Genomic DNA, 8691 nt, shown 5'->3' with positions numbered 1-8691 from the left:
TGGGAACCAATATTTCACCATATTTATTTCTGCCTCCCAGCTTGATTTGACTCAATTAGCACCTGCTAGCAAGGAAGTTTCTACATTTGAATGTCCCAGGTGACTTGAGGTGGTTTGGAGGTTATTTTATACTTCTGAGTTCTGTTTTACTTTTTTTTTTTTTGCTTGAATAGTTGAAAGGAGTTCAGATCCTCTGGGACCCTGTCATCTTTATGAAGATGGTGAACAATTTGAGTTCATGGCACTCTGTTAAAGAACAGCTGGGTTTTTAAAAGTCTTTTCCAACCTGGCTCTCCTTCTGCTTGACTTGTCATTGATAGCAACCAGTACCAAGAGCAAGCCCAGCAGCCTAATTCAAAACAGCTTATATCTGGAGTATGACTGTACGTGCTATTTGGAACAAAATTTCTTTTCAGGACACTATATTGAATTCTGCTCTCAGTGCCTGGGAAACAGATGAAGACTTTCATAAAGAGCTGTTATATAAAACCAGTCAGGTCTTCAGGTATTTGTTAGAAGATATTCCTCCAGCTCTGCAATGGACTGTTTTACTATGAAGAAAACCTATCGCATAGTAATAAAATGCACCAATATTTAAGAAGCAATGGGAGTCTCAAATTTAGTATTTGCCAAGGAAAATAAACAGAACAATAATCAGTAGCATCTCTATATTAATAAGTCAATAGATCTATGTTTTTATCAACATCATTATTCCTTCCAACAATGCAGATTAGAATCTATCCATGTATGCTCACCTATACAACTTTGGTCCACATCTTCCTATAAAAGCCTCTTCAGGAATTTGACCTACATTTCTGAGGACTTTTCATGTAGAAATTTTGATACAATCCAGATACTCATAGAGCATGCAGATTATACATCAATTGGCCTTGGTTACATTACTGTATCTCCTTCCCCCTCCAGGTTTACATTTCTCTGATAATATCTTTTACCTAACTACTTTTTAAAAAAAATGTGGTAGCCTGCTTTTGCCCACATTTTACCTTTAAATTATGATTTAGTGGACCCTCAACTTTAATTCTTAGGAGGTCATAGAAATCCATGACTCACAAACATACTGCTGGAAGCTGTAGTATACAACTTCCACATAGAACATACCATATAATATCATGTGTTGTTATTGTTCAGTTGTTTCAGTCATATCTGATTCTTTTTGACCTCATTTGTTTTGTTTTGGATTTTTTGGCAAAGATGATAAAGTAGTTTGTCATTTCCTTCTCCAGCTCATTTTACAAATAAAGATCTGAGGCAAACAGGGTTAAGTGACTTGCCCAGGGTCATACAACTAGTTAAGTATCTGAGACTGTATTTGAACTCATGAAGATGTCTTCCTGATTCCAAGCCCAGTGCTCTATCCACTGTGCCACCTTGTTGTCATAATATTATACACAACATAGTATGACACATTCTACATAGAATTACACCAGACCAGAAAACAGACAGATGTATGCAAGCCGGGGGGTATGTCCTTGTTGTGGAGACTGCTCAATGTAAAATATGAATGGAAGAAGGATTCCCTATAGATGCTAAGGCCTCTAGATGACCTTTTTGTGAATGACATTGTGACAATTACATCAAACTAAAGAACATTTAAAAGCTACCTAAATAAGAGACATGATCATTTGAGAGAGTTTGGTCTAATTAAACACATAGGAAAAACTAAATGAATGAGGCATGTGTATTTTCCAGACCATGACGTACAATTATATGTACATCAAATTAACCCTTCTGTCCTGAATAAAATTTTGAGATATGAGATTTTCAGGTATTAATAATCAATTTATTTACTAGGCAAGCCAATAATCAATAAATGACAGTCAGTGGTTTCTCTGAGTAACCAATGACCAAGATGCAGAGTCTTATATCATCTTAAATATCCCATAGTGTTCCTGAAAGCACATTATTGGAACCTCCCCTGACCAAGAGGAGGCCACCCTAATTGGTGGGAACTTAATGAGGAGGTGGGCTATAAGTCTTCAGTTCCACTTGCTGAGAAAGTGGCTTGATCATTAGACTCAACACTATTCAGCAATCTGGACACCTTACCAGGTTTTCTCCGGTTTGGTTTGTCTTTCATGAGCTGGGTCTCTCTAAACTCTAATGAAGGGGAGCAAGGACAGGAGCTCTTTCCCCCAGGGAAGAACTTCACCCATTCTGGATTCTGTTTATGCCTTAGGCAGAAATTAGGATTCCCAATAGGGTGGGGCCCTGCCCAGATGACTTGAGCAGAGCTGGAATACTTCTAACCTTCTTTAGCTGTGGAGGGACTCCTCTCTAAGCTAACCTTTCTACAGAATAGGAAATATTACAAATTATTACTAATAATAAAATAGTATAATATCAAAATTAATTTCTCTCACTTCAAAATTTATACCTTATATACACATTAATGACCCAGGACAAGAATTGATCAAGAAGAGAAATGCAGTCTGAATTGCCTTTGTGAAGGAACTCAGGGTTTTGATGACCTCGAACCTTACTGAATCAAAAGCCTATTTTTTTTTGTTTTTAATAAAGCAAGGGTCTTACAGTGATGCAGTATAGCTAAGAATCATTGTATAATAACATACAGAAATAGGATTATATAAGGCCTAACACATGTGATAAATCCTCTACAAAGGAATAACAAGTCAATTTTTTTTTAGGAAAGGAAAATTTCAGGAGGATTCTGGGAAGATGGCAAAGTAGGTGAGAAAATTCCAAGCTCTCAAGATTTTCCCCCACGAAAGAGACTGGGGAAAAAATGGACATTTAATGAATTGTCAGACTTTAAGAACTTTGTTTAAAAAATGTACTTAATAGGAGATTTGACATGCAAGAGCCAAGAGAAATATATGGTACATACCAAAGACTAATTACCAACAACTCAATAAGGACAGACTGTTTACCTTTATGTACGTAAAACGCAAAATATATGTTTAAGATCGTTATTAGTAATTGCATAGTTTGTAAGAAAGATTGGGTTAGACCTGAATATGATGTGACTTAAAAGTAAAACCATCTAGGAACATCTAAAGAGGGTAATTATCTTATACAAATCAGGTACAAGAGAAAGAAATGACGCAGGAATTAGATGGGGGAGAAAGGCTGTTAGTTCTGGAAATCTACTTTCATCAAGAATGAGTTCAAAAGGGAATAACACAAATATATCTAGAACAGTAAAAAAGTGTTCTAAATTCAGAAAGAAATAAAACTCTAAGAGAATAGGGAAGAGGGACAGGATAAGGGAGAGATCTTTAGAGGGGAGGGTAAGGGAATAGGTTAAAGGGGGGATATAGAAGGGTATTTAGATTAATGGCAATGGGAGGACAAGGGAGGGATCCTTGGGGAGGGTAGGTGAAGCAATAGGAGGGCAAGGTAGAGAGTAGAAGTAAAGTAGATAGTCAGGAGGGATAGGAAATAAAAGATACCCACAAACATAAAAACAAGGATCATGAATAGAATTTGTTGGGGAAAGTATAAGCTTATGTATGTATGTATGTATGTATGTGTATACATATATATGTATATATACATGTATATACATCTATATATGTATGTATGTATCCATATCTATATATGAATAGATCCATGGTTAATTATAGCTGTTACTGGAGGGGGCGGGAAGGGGAAAAAATGAACAAAGTAAAAAGTGCACAGCAGAGAACAAAAGAAAACTTATGAGGAAACAAAGACGGACAGCTCTTAGCAATACATAGTATTCATTACATAGGCTGTCTTGAAATGGAAATTTATCCCTATATATTTTGAATCCTCTCTTACATTTTGCTGTGCACATGACTTTTTTTTCTTTTCTTATTTTGCATTACATTTTAATATTTAATTTTATAATAAAAATAAAAGAAGAGAAAATTTCCATGAAATGGGATAATTAACAATATTTATTTAATATCTACTATGTGTCTAGAGCTACATTAAGCACCATGGGAAATACCAAGGAAACATATGACACACGATGAGACCTTTAGAAAAAAGCAAAAAGTAGTGAATGATTTAGTATTTAATTTTATGCAGGACTGACTCAAAGTTCTGTACCATAGGAATTCAAAGAAGGCAGTGCTCATTATGGGCTAGACGGTAATTGGGGAGAACTTCATTGAAGAAGTGGCACTTTAGCTTGCCCTGGAAAGATGACTTGTTTTTTGATAGGGCAGAAAAAAAAGGTATTTTCTGCAGAGTGTATGTGGGTGTGGGGAAAGGTAGCATGAGCAAAAGTTTGGATAGTAGTTGATGTGTGTAGCAAGAGAGTAAGGAGAAATAGCTACTAGGGACCTCACTGTGTCCTGGGACAATAATGTGGGATAGAAAAAATGAAACTAGATTTTGGAGGGCCTTAAAGTTAAAAGAGTGTTCTGGCAAGGGTTAACAGTAACAATTAAAAGCATGTCAGACCATTTCAATGTAATAAAAAACGACAATGCTGACAGAGTTTACAATTTTAATGCTATACCAATCAAATCATCAAAGGGATTCTTTATAAAATTCAATAAAATAATAAGAAAATTGATTGACCACCGACAGAAATAGACTTTTCCCACTGACCTTTTAAGTTGTCTTTGGCATTCGTGGATTGAGGAGTCTGGAAACCTTCACAGCTGCCTGCGATTCAGTCCTCTGAGGCCTGCTCGAGGTTTGCTGTGGCCTGTGCGCACACGCTGCGCTCCCAGCCCGGGGCGATACACCTTTCTGATCAATCATCCAGGTTGTCTTGGGCTGGAAATTTGTTTCACTCTGTCTTTTTGTGGGTTCTGCTGCTTCAGAATTTGTTTAGAGCCATTTTTTATGAGTATTTGGAGGGGTTTGGGGGAGAGCTCAAGCAAGTCACTGCTTTCACTCTGCCATCTTGGCTCCGCCCCCCCAGTAGTACTGTTTTTTGATAGCAAAGAATTGGAAACAAAGTAGATAGCCACTGAATGGGGGAATGGTTAAACAAATTATGGTACATGAATGCAATGCAATGTTACCATACTGTAAGAAATTATGAACGTGATAGTAGAAACATAGAAAGATCTACCTGAATTGATTCAGAGTGAGGTATGGAGAGCCAAGGAAATAATATACATGGCACAGCAGTGTAAATGACAAGAACAAAAAAAATTAAAAGTCAATGTTAGAAAGTCATAAAATATAAATTTGACTGGAAAGAAAATATAATAGAAGACACTTGTACCCTACCACTTTGCAAAAGCAAAAATTTGTGAATATAGTGCATTTCGCATATTTTCAGACAGACTTTCTCAATCTACAACTCAGTTACTTTTTTCCTCTTCTTATCTCTTTTCATTAAAATATTATTTCTTATGTAGGATGTCAAGATACTAGGAGACACCCTATTTTATAGAGCTAAGTAAGGCCCAACAAATAGTCTGTGCCATGAGTTAAGCATAACAGTAGTCCATTGCACTCACACTCTGGATGATCTCAGCCACAAAAAAAATCCTAGAATTGTTTTGCACTGGTATCAGATGGTCTTTGAGCTTGGACAACCACCTGTAGTACCTATGTTCCAGTCATGAAGCCCTGCTTTGACTACTACCCCTCATCCTCAGGGCTACAGCTCACTGCCTAGCCATAGGTATAAATTTTGAGATCTTGCCACTCTGCCTCAACCCACCCCACTCCCACTAGGGGTGGGGCTCTAGCAAGCCTCCTTGTTTGCAAGCTGGTTGCCTTACTATGATATTAGACTTCTGTTTGATTCCTGACCCTTCTGTCTCTGGCCTGTTTTGTTGGTCCCTGGCCATTCACAGGTTAAAGACTGGTTCTGGGTTCTGGTCCCATTGACAGATGGCTCAATGAGAGGGAAAAAGTGAGGAATAGTGGAGAAAATTTACAGTGACTTTTTTCAATCAGTAAAAAGTTGTTTGTCATAGGAAAAAAGTGGTTTTGAACATGGGATATAACATTACAAACTCAAGACAACTCATAAATAAAAAGACAAAAAGGTGAATTCCTACAGCTATCACCTGTCTCTGCAAAAAAGTTTATGTGGAACATCTACTTAGCCAAAACTGCCATTTTCCCTCCCTTGAAATGTCATCCAGGTTTTCCAAGACAACTGTGGTCTATGGGTCCATCTTAGGATGTATTCAGAAGGCTCCATCAGTGATTAGGTGACAGGATAAAACTCCCCAGAGTCCATTCACATGACAGGGGAAAAGAGAAAGGGGAAAGCTATTCAAACTTCATCTTCTTTCCTTGTGGCTTTTTGTTGCCTCTTCCTCTGAAACCATGCTAGCCTCTCCAAAGCATCCTCTGCCTCAGAGGCCAGATCTCCCTCTACCACCTTTGCCACCTCCTCCCTCCACCCCTCCAGTCTCCCCTGCCACCTCCATGGCTGCCCCTGGCTGCTAGGCATGGCCTGATTCAGGGTTACTATGTTTCCATTAATCTCTCAGTCTTTCATGACCTCTTTTGCAGCTTTGGCGTCTTCTTCTGAGTTGAAGTCCACAAAAACGTAACCTTTTCAAAGATCCTGTCTCCCTGTCTGTGGCTATCCTAGTGTCCACGGAGCCATGAAATGAATGTTTCAAAGTTTCTAAAATTGTGTCTTCAAACAGGCCTTTGACCAACAATGTTTTGTAAGACAGGTTCCTTGCAGCTGCATTAATGACCTTCTATGCTTTCAGCTCCAGTCCGATGGCTCTGCCTTCAATCTCTATGTTGTTAAAAAGAATTCAAAACTTCTTTTGACTCTTCCATTGAGGCAAATTCAATGAAAGCCTACCCTTCAGGTGGGCCTTGGTTATTCTTGGGCAAGCTGATGGACATCACCTTCTCAAACACTTCCTATAGACTCTCATCAGTGGCACTGTAGGCAAGATTGTTAAACACCAGGGTCTTGCAGTCCACTGGCTTGCTATTGCTCCAGCTCCAGGAATTATTTTTCCCACCTTTAGAGTTCTCTTGTCCTTAATTTTTCTCCATTGTTTTGTCCAGAATGAGCACCTGTCCATCAATCTCAATGCCCTGCTTCTCTTCCAAGGACTTGTCCATGTCTATGTCTGTCTTAAATTCAATGCAGGCAATTCATTTGGGTGTCCCATCCTTGGTGCACATATGTCTGACCTCAATAGCGTCTTCAAACACTTACCTGAGTTCTCCTTGAGTTACTTTATGCCACAGATTCTGGACAAAGAGTGTCTTTGCATCTCATCTTTTTGTTCTCTTTTGCTTTTTCCAGCTTAATTTCAAAGCAAAGCATTTTGGAGACACTGAGTTCCAGAGATTTTCCCATGTCTTCACCAATTTCAAATCCCAAGTGGCCAAACTTCCTAGTGGTACCTAAGAGGATATCCACAATAGTAAAGTCCTTTTTTGCAAAGAAGTGTGTGATGCTGGTTTTTAGCTCAGAAGTGGCTCTGTTGAAGTTCAAGTTAACAGCAAAGAGATTGAAATGCGTAGACACTTCAGTGTCCAATTGTTGTTTCTTGGCTTTGAGGGACTTCTTGTTTGCCTATTTCCTTTTTCCTCTTTCCAGGTGCTTCTTTTGTAGGCACTTCCTCCTCCTCCTCATCTTCTTCTTCGTCTTGATCACCCTTATCTTTATCATCTTCCACATCATCATCTTCCTCTTCCTCCTTCTCTTCCTTAAATTCCTCGGCCTTCCCAGGTTTCCCAGCAGCAGCTTTCCCAGCAGCAGCCCTCCCTTTGCCAGGTGTGGTTTCCATAGCTTTTTCAGGGTCATCTTCATCTTCTTCATCCTCATCCAGCTCATCTTCACAGTATTGTGTGGTGGGAGTTACTCCCATCTTTGTGATTTTGGGAGGCTGAAATTCTTCAACTTCCTCATCTTCACTGTCCTCTTCTTCAAGACTCACTGTCTTTCTGGGCATTCTTCCCATTTTTGCCCCTTTCACTGAGGACACTACTGCTTTCACCAAGGGGATAGCAGCTTTAGCTGGCATGGCTCCTTTCCTGCCTGGCATAATGAAGACTTTGGCTGGGGTAGTTGGGCTGGGGCCATGGCCACTCTCTTCTTACCAGGAGACAGGGCTGCTTTCTTTGCAGGAGTGGTGTCAACAATAGCTTTTTTGGTTAGTGGTACCTTCTTTGCTAGTGTAGCCATAGCCTTCTTGCCCTTTTTCTGAGGTACCACAACCTTTCCCCCATTGTTTTTTTCTTCATCTTCTGACATGTCCTTATCCTCATTGTCTTCTATTTTCTTTGGGGGGGAAGGGCCATTTTCTTTAGCTCACCTCAGTGTTTAGCAGACTTCTCTAGCTTCATCTTAGTGGCAGCATGTGACTAGGGTGTGGAGGGTGCAGATCATTTGGCTATAGCCCATTTTGGCTGTGGAGAGTGTGCGGAGTCTGTCCATGAGCAGCTGGCTAATTGAGACAAAAGCAATAAAAACTTATTTAAGAAAAAAAAAAGCAAAAACAAAAAAACACTAATGCCAAATTGATTACATTGAGAGAGACATTGCTACCATGAATAAGGTCATAATCATATCTCTACACTATTCGCTGAGGTCCTGTCTTCAGTTCTGGGTATGACAGGTTAGCAAAGACATAGACAAGCTTAAGAGTATCCACAGGGGAACGATCAGTATGGGAAAGGGCCGTGAGTCCATGTTATTTTAAGACTGATCGAAGGAACTGGTTGTTTTGTCCAGAGAGATATGTGCATGCATTTCAAGGACTATCATATGGGAAAGGGATTAGACTT

General features: G+C 39.2%; 1 pseudogene; it reads right to left on the bottom strand.

Moving 5' to 3' along the window:
* Positions 1–6195: 6195 nt before the first annotated feature.
* On the bottom strand, positions 6196–8250 carry LOC110208795 (nucleolin-like; annotated as a pseudogene).
* Between the last annotated feature and the right edge of the window lie 441 nt (positions 8251–8691).

This window comes from Phascolarctos cinereus, unplaced genomic scaffold (assembly GCF_003287225.1).
Source record: "Phascolarctos cinereus isolate Bilbo 61053 unplaced genomic scaffold, phaCin_HiC Scaffold_5;HRSCAF=322, whole genome shotgun sequence".
In the NCBI taxonomy this organism is placed as follows: domain Eukaryota; kingdom Metazoa; phylum Chordata; class Mammalia; order Diprotodontia; family Phascolarctidae; genus Phascolarctos; species Phascolarctos cinereus.
Note: the sequence above shows the minus strand (reverse complement) of the source record. Positions and strands in the feature narration are given on the sequence as shown.